Below are 13,219 nucleotides of genomic sequence, written 5' to 3'. Positions count from 1 at the left end.
CAAACACACACACACACACACACACACACACACACACGGGCCTTAGTAAGTCTCAGGCCTCACAGTTCTGGCTTAGGGAGCTCCAGCCAGCCCTGCCCCAGCGGGGTCTGCCACCAGGGGGAGGGAGGAAGGGAGAGGGGGAAAGAGAAAGAGAAGCTCAGAAGACAAGGGTGTTGGGGGAGGGGGCTGGGAGCTTGGCCCAGCGGAGTCTGTAGGCAACTGAGCTCCTGGGGCAGATGGGAGCCCCAACACGACAAATGTGCCTTCCGGGCTGGGGGGGCCCCGCCAACAGGGCCCTGCATTCAGACCGGAAGAAGAGTAAGCAGAGAGACTTCCCTGAGCTCCCCGGGGCCTGGCGAGGCCGGTAGCAGAGGCCCCTCCCCGGCAGAGGCTGGCTTCGGCCCTGGTGTCTGCACAAAGACAGGATTCAGACCCAGGACCAACCAGGAGCCGGCTGCCAGGGAAAACAGAAAGCTCCAGCACGCTCGGCCCTTCAGGGTGTCATTCAGCAGAGAGCCCACAATGTGCCATGCAGAGTGCTGAGGCCACAACATGGTCCCTGTGCCTTAGGACTCTTGTCTACAATCAACTTGGGTGAGGTTCCATTTACATGAAACTAAATGCAGTCATTCTGTGGGTGCTTTCGATGGGGACCGATGACCACGCGAGCCTGTGGAACCACCATCCCAGACAAGAGATACCGAATTTTTCCATCCACCCAGAAAGTTCCCTGTCCGGCGGCCATTTTAGAGACTAGTGCTTAAATGCCGGCCACAGCCGGGGAAGCCTTCTTTACTTCCTGAGGCAGAATGCTGTCCTCATAACCCCTGTGCCTCAGAAAGTCTTCCCTTGAGACATTTGTCCCTATTTTTTCACTAGTTTGTTTCGCTTCTCTTCTTCCTGTCAGGCTGGGTCTCCTCAGTGGTGGGCCTAGGTCTTTTTTTCCTCTCTGTATCTCCAGGGCATAAAAACATGGGGCCCGAATGAATGCCTGTTGAATGCTCAGCCAAAGACTATACTGGGCCAGCAGAATTCCAAGTCATGATAACATAACTTCATATAGATGTTTCTGATCTTAAATGTCCCTCGGGATCATTACAGATCTAGAGAATGTGATAAGTGACATCTGTGGCTTCCTTTCTGCAAGCCGGGGACTGGTCAAGGCATTTCTCGGTAACACAGTAGGACTGAGGTAAGAGCTAGTGTTGTTACCCCCACTTTAGAGAAGGGATCCAGGTTACCCTGACCTGACCAAAGGTGGGAGCTGGTGTTCGAGCCCAGGTAGCTGGGCCAGAGATGCCCCACTTCTGTTTGAGAGGAGAACATGGTAGAGATTTGGAAAAAAATTTTTTTCCGGGTTTTGTTTTTAATTGTATGGTTTCCTCTGAAATGTACAATTATTATAGGACATAATTACCTGCAAATATGAGATACAGGCTACATGATTATATGATGGTCAAGGAACTGATAAATGCCTGGGAAAACTAGAAGGGAAGATTTTAGGGGGAAAAAACCCCAATTGAGAAATGACTGAGTTTATAGACAGTAACAGCTGTTCTTTTTAGAAAATTAAATTGATTTTTTTTTCTTTTTTTTTTCTTCTCAAAGAGTTTCTGCTTCCTCAAGAAATGTTTCCTCTTTGCTATGTGCTCCAAGGCAAGCTTTGGGTATGTGATTAACATCCTCAGACTGATGTCCCCAAAACAAAAGGCTGGGCCATTAGGAATCAGAAGCTTTTTCTTTTTCCCCTCCATCCTCGATATCTAGCTTGTGACCCAAACTTGTCATTTCTACTTACCCCTAAGTTGACTGCCTCTCCCCATTTCTCCTGCCCCTTCTGCAGGAGCCCCTCCTCATGGTGCCCCCAGTCTTGCCCCAAAGCCTCCTCTAGGGGGTGTTCTCATCCCAATCAGCCCTGCTCTACCCTGTCCCCTAGGGTAAGTCCCCAGACTTGTGTCCACATGGCCTCCGACTTCCAAACCTTCCAGCACTCCCCACCACTAACAGCTTCAAGGGCAAGGGCCTCCAGAGGGCCACAGCCTGGAACCAGTACTATCCGCCGGCACATTTCTCTTTCCTCAGTAACCACAGTGGTAGCCACAAGAGTTTATCATTTTTTAGGAACATCACTCTCCTGGCATCCACTTCTGGACCATTACTCATGCTGTTCCCTCTGCCAGGAATACATTAAGTCTCACTTGCAACCTCACAGCCACCTTAGGTCACAGTCGTCATTGCACAGATGCTAAGATAGAAGGTTCTGGAGTCAGACTGCCCAGGGCCGTCTTCTTGGCCGTGCAACTTGCAGAGTCACCTCGGGCCGGCCCCGGGGTTGGTCTGATATTCTGCTGCTGCCATCAAGAGGTTTGGTCAGTTTGGAAGAATGTCGCTGGGCTCACAAATTACTAGGTTTTTTTTAAAGATTTTACTTATTTATTTGACAGAGGGAGATCACAAGTAGGCAGAGAGGCAGGCAGAGAGAGAGGAGGAAGCAGGCTCCCCGCTAAGCAGAGAGCCCGATGTGGGGCTCGATCCCAGGACCCTGGGATCATGACCTGAGCCGAAGGCAGAGGCTTAAGCCACTGAGCCACCCAGGCGCCCCTGGGCTCACAAATCATGCAGTTGGTCCCGATTCTAATGCTGAGAAGCTGTAAGACTGTATGATGAGGATAATGGCGAAGGGCTTAGAATGGGAAAGGGTGGGCTGCATGGAAATAGATCAATACACGGGGCCTCCCATGATCCCCATCTCACCCCGGAGGAAACAGAGGCTCAGCGACTGGGTGAGCCGCCCACAGCTGTCACATGACAAAGTGACGAAATGCACTTTCACTTCCCGTGTGAATGTGAACTTTCCTGCCTAGCCTGGTCTCTTCTCAGCACATGGTCACATGGGCTTCTGCGGTATTAACTAGGTGACAGTGAGCAAGGCCTGGCCAGACCTCTTTTACTCCTTTTTCATCAGCCTTGAAAGCAAGCAGAGCACAGAGCTGGTCTTTTTCAGGTTTGATAAGTGAGGACAGACTAAACAAGGGACTAGCCCAAAGGCCCAAACCCAACAGGGGCTTCACTGAGACCAAGATGACAGCAGCAGAGTCTGGGGCCCCGGGAAGCCCATTCATCACGCCTGTTTCTCTTTGGTCTGGAGCCAGAACACTCTTTCTTCTGCAGGAGACACTGCGGGACTGGGCAAGGCTTCGTCTGCAGGCGTGGGCGGGGGGGCTCTTGCCCCTTCCTGCAGCTCCCAGGCGCCCTGGAGGGAGGGAGCAGGGAGCGCCCGGTGCCACCGAGAGCAGCTTTCAGCCATCCCGCAGCACTGACCGCTCAGCGCCAGGATTTCTGGTGGCCACAAGGAGACAGTGCTATCGCCATGGTCAGAGTCAAGCACTCGTTCATCTAATCCCACATTCACGCTTGCTAGGGTGAAGGGCTTCCGCTCGGCTCCCGGGAAGGAGCAGGGCTGCTGGAAAGGCAGGCCAATAACTTGCCTCGGGGATGAGGTCAACTGCAGTAAGTGCTCAAAGCCAGATACTGTGACAGCTCAGAGAGAAAGCCCGCGGTCTGGAAAGGGCCAGAAAAAGCCTCAGCCCCCCCCCCCCCCACCCCGCGGCCGAAATGTGCACTGAGACCTAAAGGCGGTGAAGGAGGAGGAGGCCTAACTACCGCCTGCCCCCCACGCCACCCGCCGCAGTTCCGTTTTCCTTTGGTCTCCCCTCGGGCTAAGGACCCTTGTGATGGCTCGCCCCCGCCCTCCCCCAACAGACGGGCATGTGGGACGCGGTGGGGGGGAGGGAGGAGTAGTGTGCCCACCGCACCCATTTCACAGGTTGCTTTACTCCGTGGCCTTCAGCAGTCGGTTCCAGGCCTTCTGAGCCAGGAGAGGCTTCTCATCCCCACCCTGCCCTTCCCCGAAGTTGCATCTGCAAAAATGCTTTAAAAATGGCAAAGCCCTGGGTAAAAACACCTGACCTTGCTTTATGCTCAGCTTCAGTCCGGGTCCTATCCCTCTGCCCCTGTGCTCACTTTCTCCGATTGAGCCTTGGGTTTATTTGCAATGTGCTCAAGGCTAAGGGGTCTACACTAGCTAGCGGGTGTGCGGATTTGATTAACGCGAGAGCCGAGGCCGCCGGTCTCGCAGTGACCCTCTGTCTCCGCGGCACATTGACATCACCTGGGGATCTTTCCAGACTCCAGGCGCCCAGGTGGTATCCAGGCCAGATCATCGGAACCTGGGGAGCGGCCCTGGCACCCGCAAGCGCAGGAAACTCCCCGGTGGTTTCCAGGTGCAGCCGAGGGCCGAGCGGCCTGGGAGGTTTACTTCGCTCGCTCCCTCTTTGCGTTGCTGTTTCTTGGATTTTCTGTTGTTTTAACAGCCTTTGGGAAGAAGCATTGTATGTACTTACAACCGATGGCCCTGGTTCGAGGGAGGTGAAAAGGACTCGGGAGTTTTGGTTTTTTTTGTTTGTTGTTTTTTTCTAGATGTTCCAGGGTTTAAGAAACCTCCCACCTAGAAAACCAGTTCTCCCAGCCTCGTGTGACATCACTCGGAGCCAATAGAAGACTTCCACTGGAGTTTACCAGTTCATGTCTAAATTGATTAAGCCTGGACGTGGCTGGACAAACAGTGTAGGATTAGGGTCCCCCCCAAACTGTTTTATTTTATTCTTAATTAGAGAGAGCTCATTCTCTGATTTGCAGTAGCCCCAGCCTTTACTGAGCTCTCTTAGTCCCAACACGTTTGCTCCAAGGCTGTCCTGCTGCTTGGGGGAAAATGCCCCCCCCCCCTCCCCGCAAGCCGGCGACAGGCTGGTGTCCGAGGCAACAATGGGCCCTGAACGCTCCGCGAAGAAAGCCGAAGCTTTAGGCAGAGTGTTGCTGCCCCCTATCGGCAGCAGCGAGTAATGGCTGCGGATACCCCGGAAAGACTCGCAAGCCCCCTCACGGCAGCGGCAATTCCCAGCCGGATGGTCCCCGGAGGTGGCTGTGACCTTGGCTAGCGGGGCCAGAGGCGGAAAGGGTTTGGCCCTCAGATGTAGCATGTGGGGGTCATGAGATGGGAGAGATGCGCTCGCCTACTAGCGTACATGATCTTTGGGCCGCGTTCAGGTGCCTCTTCAACGAGCCTTCCTTTTGTAAGTTTCCTATACTGTGTTCAGATTCGTTCCCCATGGGAAATTTGTGGCGCGGCACACTGGGAAGGTGTGCAAAGCCGTTCTGATGAGCTGGAGGAGCGGGGAGACCAGAAGCCAACCTGTTGCCCTTTAAGCATCCTTCAGCACGTGTTCGCCCTCAAAGTTACTCAGCGGGACATCATTAAAAACACATTCATTGGGTTTCAAGATAGTGCCCTCAGGAAAGCGTGGAAATCTCTGAAAAGGTTAATGTGTGTGTCATTTATATAAAGATGCTATTATTAGTGATAATTGGTGATAGTGATAGTGATTGGATCACCTTCTGGAATTTTATTCCAACTTTTTTTTAACAGCTGCTAGCCAAGATTCACTGTGCTTGATACTCTGGGGAATACTGTAGCTAGGAGTAAATTGTGGTCCCTGCCTTCAAGGAATTTATCATCTTGTCGGGGAGGGAGATGAGATTACTGTGTCCGAGACAGAGCAAAGAAGCGCACTGGTAGAGGAGCAAAGTGCTCTCCGCCCTGGAGAAAGGAAACCATTGATTCTGAGTGTGCTCCATGGCTGATGTTTACACCAGTGGTTCTCAGAGTGTCTGTCCCCAACCAGCACCAGCACCTGGGAACTTGTTAGAAATGCAAATTCTCAGGCTTGCCCCAGGCCTTTTTTTTTTTTTTTTTTTTTAAGATTTTTGTTTATTTGAGAGAGAGTGCTACTGAGAGAGAGCACCTGGAGGTGGGGAGGCCGAGAGCAGAGGCAGAGGGAGAAGCAGGCTCCCTGCTCTGAGCTGGACGCAGGGCTCGATCCCAGGATTGCGAGATCATGAACCGAGCGGAAGGCAGACGCTTCATCCACTGAGCTCCCCAGGTTCACCTCCTCCCACCCGAAACTATTTTAAGAGCCCTCCAGCTGATGGACACACCAAAGTTTAAGAACCACTGCTTCAAAGAGAAGGTGATATAAGGTAAAAAGAGGCCTCAAAAGACACACGGTACTTTTCTAATGAAGGCATGGCCAGAGGGCATTGATGCTCATGAACGCTTACATTGGCATTGTGCATTTCACCCTGTTATCGGACTTAACCTTTACAACAGCAGGACAAGAGACAGAGGAGGAAGTGCAAGAAGTTTAGGTTTGGAGGCAAGTAAGAACTGGGTACAAATCCTTATTCTGACACAAAGCTATGTCGGCTGGGACATGTCCCTTACCCTTCTGGAACCTGCTTTGTCACCTGTAAACGAGAACGGTGATATTCATTGGGCGGGGGGGGGGGTTCGGTATAGATGAGATCGGATACATATAGAGAGTTGTTGCTCACCAAATGGCTATTATTTTATTTTGAGGACAGAGGGAGAGAATGTCAAGCGATTCCCCACTGAGTGTGGAGCCAGCTGCAGGGCTCCAACCCAGTGCTATAGGATCGCAGGGTTCTCGTCTCTCGGAGTCGAAGAATGAATCTCGCGGACACAAAAGGGTGAAGTGAAGTGAAAGTTTATGAAGTGAACGTGAGAGCAGAAAGGAAAGCAAAGAGCTCTCTAGAGGGAGACAGCACCATGGGTTGCCACCTGGGGGCGTGTCACTGGCGGTCTTTTGTTGGGAACTGACCAGGAAGCCTGTGGCCTTGAGATTCTTGTGCCGTGTTGGTCTGAGCAAGGACAATCGGTAACACCCTTAGTGTCTTAATTCTTTGAGGTTTGGCCATTTTCTATGATTATCCTGTAACAGCCAAAGAAGACTACTCCCTCACACTTGGGGCCGCGTGGTCTGTTTTCTTATCTCCTGTTTTCTTAGGCTTCGAGCTTCTGCCTGCCAGAATAGTTTGAGTCCAGCCAGGGGTCCCCTACCTCTCTCTGCCTACACTTAACCCTTCCCTTATTCACCAGGCCCCTGAGATCAAGTCCTGAGCCGAAACCAAGTCAGACGCTTAACCTACTGCGCCATCCAGGTGCCCCGTATTTATTATTTTTATAATCCCCTATTGGCCATGAGAAAACCCAAGCTTTATTGTGGACGTGAGGCTACCACTTGGGTTCCTGGAGACTCTCAGTCCTGGGCTGGTTTCTTCACCCCCCAGTTTTCACTACAGATGGGTTCTCTACAAATGCCTTCTTGCCATTCATGGATTTGTTTGCACTTCTGGGGTTACCCCAGGTGGAACTATGGAGGCTCCACTGGGTCGGTGTGCAAATGGCGGCCACTAAGGCTGAGCTGGAGCAGATGGAATTGAATCAAGAAGTACTGGGGGGACACCTGGGTGAAGCAGTGGGTTAAGCCTCTGCCTTTGGCTCAGGTCGTGATCTCAGGGTCCTGGGATCAAGCCCCACATTGGGCTCCCCACTCATTGGGGAGCCTGCTTCTCCCTCTCCCTCTGCTGCTGCTCCTGCTCATGCTCTATCTCTTTCTAGTAAATAAATAAATCTTTAAAGGAAATTGCATTCACTTAGTATCTTAATATCTACTAATCAGTCAATTATGACCATCTTTATGTAGATAGTTCTCCACATGTATCTGTATGTGTACATTAAACATACCTGTACACATTTCAAAGTGGTTTGTGATGCAAGCAGTATTGCTGAAGTATCCAGACTTGGTTGGGTTGGGGTTGCTGATTTAATGGTGGAAATTCTTTCAAGATCAGAGACTAACCGCTGTAGTTGTTCCCACTGGATTTAACATCTTCGAAGCCACGATATTCCTTACATCCCTAGAGAGCTCGTTCAGCCACAGCCAAGGTTAGCCCAATCAATGGAAGCATCGTGTCTGTTTTCAGTTCACGTCAAGTACAAAAATTACCCTTTATATGGCTACTAATGTTTTAGAAATGAACATGAACCACCTCGTCCTAAGGAAGAATCTATCATTTTAGTTTCATTATTTACTGCTTCTGACTTATGATCGGCTTTATTGTCACTCCTCTCTTTAGAAACAACAGTGTCCCCTCTGGAGACCTAGTAGGCCTAGTTCAAGGAGCCAGTGACTGGGCTCACATGCCTCAAGGCATGTGGCCTAAATTATTATTTCTTTCTGCTTTTATTTTATTTCTTTGAGAGAGAAAGAGCATGAGAGAGTGGGAGAAGCAGACTCCCGACTGAGCAGGGAGCCTGATGCAAGACTTGATCCCAGGACCCTGAGATCATGACCTGAGCTGAAGGCAGATGCCTAACCGACTGAGCCACCCAGGTGCCCTTTCCTTCTGTTTTTAAAACAGAACAATTCATGTCAGGGGCTCACCAGGTTGACTGACTCTCTGTTCAGCCTTCAAACCAGCATTTCCAAAGAGAAAGAGAGAACATTAATTCCAGCAGGAGACTTGCAAAAAAAAGGAAAAAAAAAAAAAAGGAATCCATGGTCAAACAAATTCGCAGCACAGTGTCACGTCGCTCCCTCTTGGAGATCACAATGTCTGTTACCAATACTGTAATAACCAAGCGGTTCCCAAACTTATTTGACCTCAGAAACATTTTTGGTGGAGTGCTTACTGACATGGTATGGGATTAACTTGGGGAAACTTTGCTTTGAATGGGGCCATAGAACCTGCAAACTACCCCATGCTGATACAGTCAGGAACCACCTCCCGTGAGCCTGATTTCAGACTCACTGTTATGACATAATTATTTATGGACCATCACATGATCTCTATAGAATTATAACCAACTTCTTCTGTTTCATGACCTCTTCCCTCGGCTTCTTCTTTGTCTGTACTATACTTGGTCTGAACCACAGCACAACATTCAGATAAGAAAGCAAATGACTTGTGCCCAGGTTCGGAGCCTCATGGAATCAGCATCATGACCTCCAAGGTTTTTGGCGCTGTGTAGTACCCAAGAGACAACCGCCATGCTTGCTGCTGGAAGTGGGACAGGGGAAAAGGAAGGAGGAAGAAGCACTGCCTCCCTGCATAGAGGCCACAATGTGACAGTTGACAGTGTGGCCTCCTCCTCATACCACATCTGTCCTAGTGTATAGCTCGAGAAGTCTCTCTGAACCTTCATTCAAGTGATCACTTGAAAAGTATTTGTTGAGAACCCTTATTGTGCATCGGGCATAGTAATCTATATTGGAGACTCAGTGATGAGCAAAAGGTAACATCCCTCACCTCTGAAGCCTACAGTCTACTGGAACACCATGTGTTAATTCCACTCCATCCATCCATTTTGCTATTGTCTACCCAAACAAATTTGGGATAAATGCTAAGATGATAATATAAGGAGACCCCCCCCCCCCGGTGAAATTTGGAATTTAGGGGAAAGGTTCTCTACATGACATTGAACCTCTTCCAGTAGGATGAAGGGAATGAGCTAAGCAAAGCCAGGGGGAAGAGGTGACTCAGGGCAGTGGCATGTGTGGGCGCTGAGGCAAGGGAACTGGGTGTGTTCTCAGCATGAACTGAAGGCTAGTGATAGGGATGCTTAGAGCAGAGGAGGGGCAGGAAACGGGAGGCCACAGAGGGCCTTGGGCATCTGATTCGGGAGTTATGGTTTTAGACTTAATTCAGAAGTCACACCTTCTACAAGAATCACCCTGTCTGCTGGCACTGGATTGGAGGGGCCCGTTGGATCCCAGGAAGCCAGTGGGAAATGCTGGCCAGGACAAGGGGTGTCCACCATAGAGGTGGAGATGGAGGATGGGTGGGAAAGAAATTTAGGAGGTTGAATCCCAAGTGCTTGATGGATGGTTGGGTGCGGAGTGAGATGAAACAGGCAGCAAGGAGCCTCAGGCTTCCGGCTCAGGCAACTGCATTTGGGGCTTTTCTTGCAAACGCAGACATGACTCTTGATCATCTCTGCTCTTCTGGTGTTATCATTACTGAGATAAGTGGGGAGTTATCACTAAAATAGTCCAGATACAACATCAAAGGAGAGGAACACTGGGAAGATAAGACACAGGGGTCTTTTCTTTCTAATCCTAGAAATGCATTTCTCACTGGAAAAGAAATAAAAAGGCTCAAACAAGCTTCCCAGTGGCAAAATTCTGCTATTATAAGTGGCATTTTGGTTTGTTTTTCCGTTAATATCTTGTGAATTTGAAATCTAGTCTCCTCTCTTTGTACACTGGAGAGACATTTATAAAGACAATTTTCCATTTTGGGTCATTAACGCAGGAAGTCCTGAGATGTCCCCTTCGGGTCCAACACAGTTATTTCCTGCCTTGTATCCTCCAAGACAACATGATGGCCCCATTGATGGGTAAGACACGGGCCTTTATCAATTGCCTCATTTCCTAAAGGCACTCAAGAGCAGAGGGGAAGAGAACACCACTATGTGACCTTCTTTTGTACTCATTGGAAATAATGGCCATTATTATGGCTCTAAGTTCAAGGATAATGACAGTGGGAACCTGGCCATATCACCAGAACAGCTTTATTAATAGCTGAGAGGGAAATTGCCTTTATGCTTTCAACAATCATAAATGACTTTCCTATTCACAAGGGCATTTTCAACTTTCATGGAATTCTGAGTAACTTCAAAAGAAGTAAAGCCATGGTTGTTAAGGGTTGAACTGTGTCCCCTGACCCCCCTCAAATTTTATGTCTAAGTCTTAACCTGTAGTGTCTCAGAATGTGACCTCTGTTGAAAATAGGGCTATTGCAGATGGTCTTGGTTAAGATGAAGCATCACTAGAGTAGGATGGACCCTTTATTTTTTTTAAAGCTTTTATTTATTTATTTATTTGACATAGAGAGAGAGATCACAAGCAGACAGAGACACAGGCAGAGAGAGAGGGGGAAGCAGGCTCCCCGCTGAGCAGAGAGCCCAATGCAGGGCTCTATCGCAGGACCCTGAGATCATGACCTGAGCCGAAGGCAGCGGCTCAACCCACTGAGCCACCCAGGTGCCCCTAGGATGGACCCTCAATCCAATATGGCTAGTGTCCATATAAGAAGAGGAGAGAGAGGTGGAAGGAAGACAGCCATGTGACATTGGAGGCAGAGACTGGAATGATGTATCTACGAACCAAAGAACACCAAAGATTGTCAGCAAACACCAGAAGCTAGAAGAGGCAAGGAGGGACTCTCCCATCAAAGTTTCAGAGGGATCATGGCCCTGCAGATACCTGGATTTCAGAGTTCTAGCCTCTAGAACCATGAGACAATAAACTTTTATTGTTTTAAGCCACCTAGTTTGTGGGACTTTGCTATGGTGGTCGTAGGAAACTAATACAGTTGTAATATTTTGAAAATACGTTGGAGGAGAAAACTGTAACCTTCAATAATTTTTTATTCTGTCAACAGAACACTACCAAAGCATGTGAGACTTTCCTAGTAATCTGTAATTACTAAAGCTACTGAAAATTCTACCTTTTTCTTTTACTAAAACAATCAGGAAACAAATGAATGAGCTTCGACCAGACAACAAATGAATGTGACCTCAACAGGAATGAGCTGTAACTTACCCCCCCAACACCATTCTTTTGAGGCTTTACTTTCCTGGAATGATCCTTTTATATATTTGTCCCCATGCCTCAACAAACTCAAGCACAAATATCTTCCTATAAACATCATGGGCAGGGTGCCTGGGTGGCTCAGTGGGTTAAAGCCTCTGCCTTCGGCTCAGGTCATGATCCCAGGGTCCTGGGATTGAGCCCTGCATCGGGCTCTCTGCTCAGTGGGGAGCCTGCTTCCTCCTCTCTCTCTCTGCCTGCCTCTCTGCCTACTTGTGATCTCTGTCTGTAAAATAAATAAACAAAATCTTTAAAAAAGTAAAAATTAAAAAAATAAACATCATGGGGACAAAACAGGGTCCAGTGTGACAAAGCTAAAACTGTCCTTGGCAAACTTGTGCTGATTTCCACTTTGTCCTTCCTAAATAACCCTATGACATACCATTTTGTTCAGTTCAGGTTTTTTGTTTGTTTGAGAGAGAGAGAGAGAGAGAACACAAGTGGAGGCAGAGGAAGAGCGAGAATCTCAAGCAGACCCCGCTCTCAACGCAGAGCCCGACGCAGGGCTTGATCCCTGGACCCTGAGATCATGACCTAAGCCAAAAATCAAGAGTTGGACACTTAACTGACAGAACCACCCAGATGGCCCCATGTTGCTCAGTTCCTTAAAAACACATCATTAAAGATAACTCACCCTGCAAGATTCTGATGGATGATGCAGTAGGGATTTTTCTTCCTTTCCTTCTGAAGCGAGTTTTTTTGAGCTTGGCTAATTTCCAGCTATTCTCAGGTAAATTTCCTAAGGTATCTCTTTAAGATTCATACCTGTAGTGGAGGGAAGGTGCCATAAACTGTGGCAGAGGAACCATGGGGGCAGTAGAGGTGGCAGCAAAAGCCGAAGTTGTTTCATTTGGGACAGTTGCATAAAGGGCACCAACAGGTAGGCGTTCTGACTTTGTCTTCTAAGTGGGGGGTAAAGATAGAATTAATTTCTCTATTAATAATTACTTTAATATATACACATCATCAAAACTTTTACCCTTTTGTTTTGTTTTGTTTTTTTAGATTTTATTTGCTTGACACACATACACACAGAGCACAAGCAGGGCAAGTGGCAGGCAGAGGGAGAGGGAGAAGCAGGCTCCCTGCAGAGCAGGGAGCTTGATACCAGGCTGGATCCCAGGACCCTGGGATCATGACCTAAGCTGAGTGCAGATGCTTAACCCACTGAGCCACCCAGGCGCCCCATGCCCTTTGGTTTTTTACCAAAGATTTTTTTTTAAGTATTCACAAAAAACCCAGTGTAGATGGCAATTTATTTTACATCATAGATCTAGTTGCCTACTGTATATTTATTGTATGCTCATATCATATGAAATGAAGTATTTCTAATCATTCAAGATTTATAGCAATGGCAACCGACAGATACTTCAAATGCTTCTAACTTGGTTGTGTACTTTTTAAAAAAGTGGTTAAGAAGTAAAAAACACCTGGGGCACCTGGGTGGCTCAGTGGGTTAAGCCGCTGCCTTCGATTCAGGTCATGATCCCAGGGTCCTGGGATCGAGCCCCGCATCGGGCTCTCTGCTCAGCGGGGAGCCTGCTTCCTTCTCTCTCTCTGCCTGACTCTTTGCCTACTTGTGATCTCTGTCTGTCAAATAAATAAATAAAATCTTAAAAAAAAAATAAAATTAAAAAAATCTGAAA

This window comes from Mustela putorius, unplaced genomic scaffold (genome assembly GCF_011764305.1).
Source record: "Mustela putorius furo isolate JIRA1106 unplaced genomic scaffold, ASM1176430v1.1 tig00003836_pilon_pilon_pilon, whole genome shotgun sequence".
NCBI classification, from domain to species: Eukaryota; Metazoa; Chordata; class Mammalia; order Carnivora; family Mustelidae; genus Mustela; species Mustela putorius.
Note: the sequence above shows the minus strand (reverse complement) of the source record.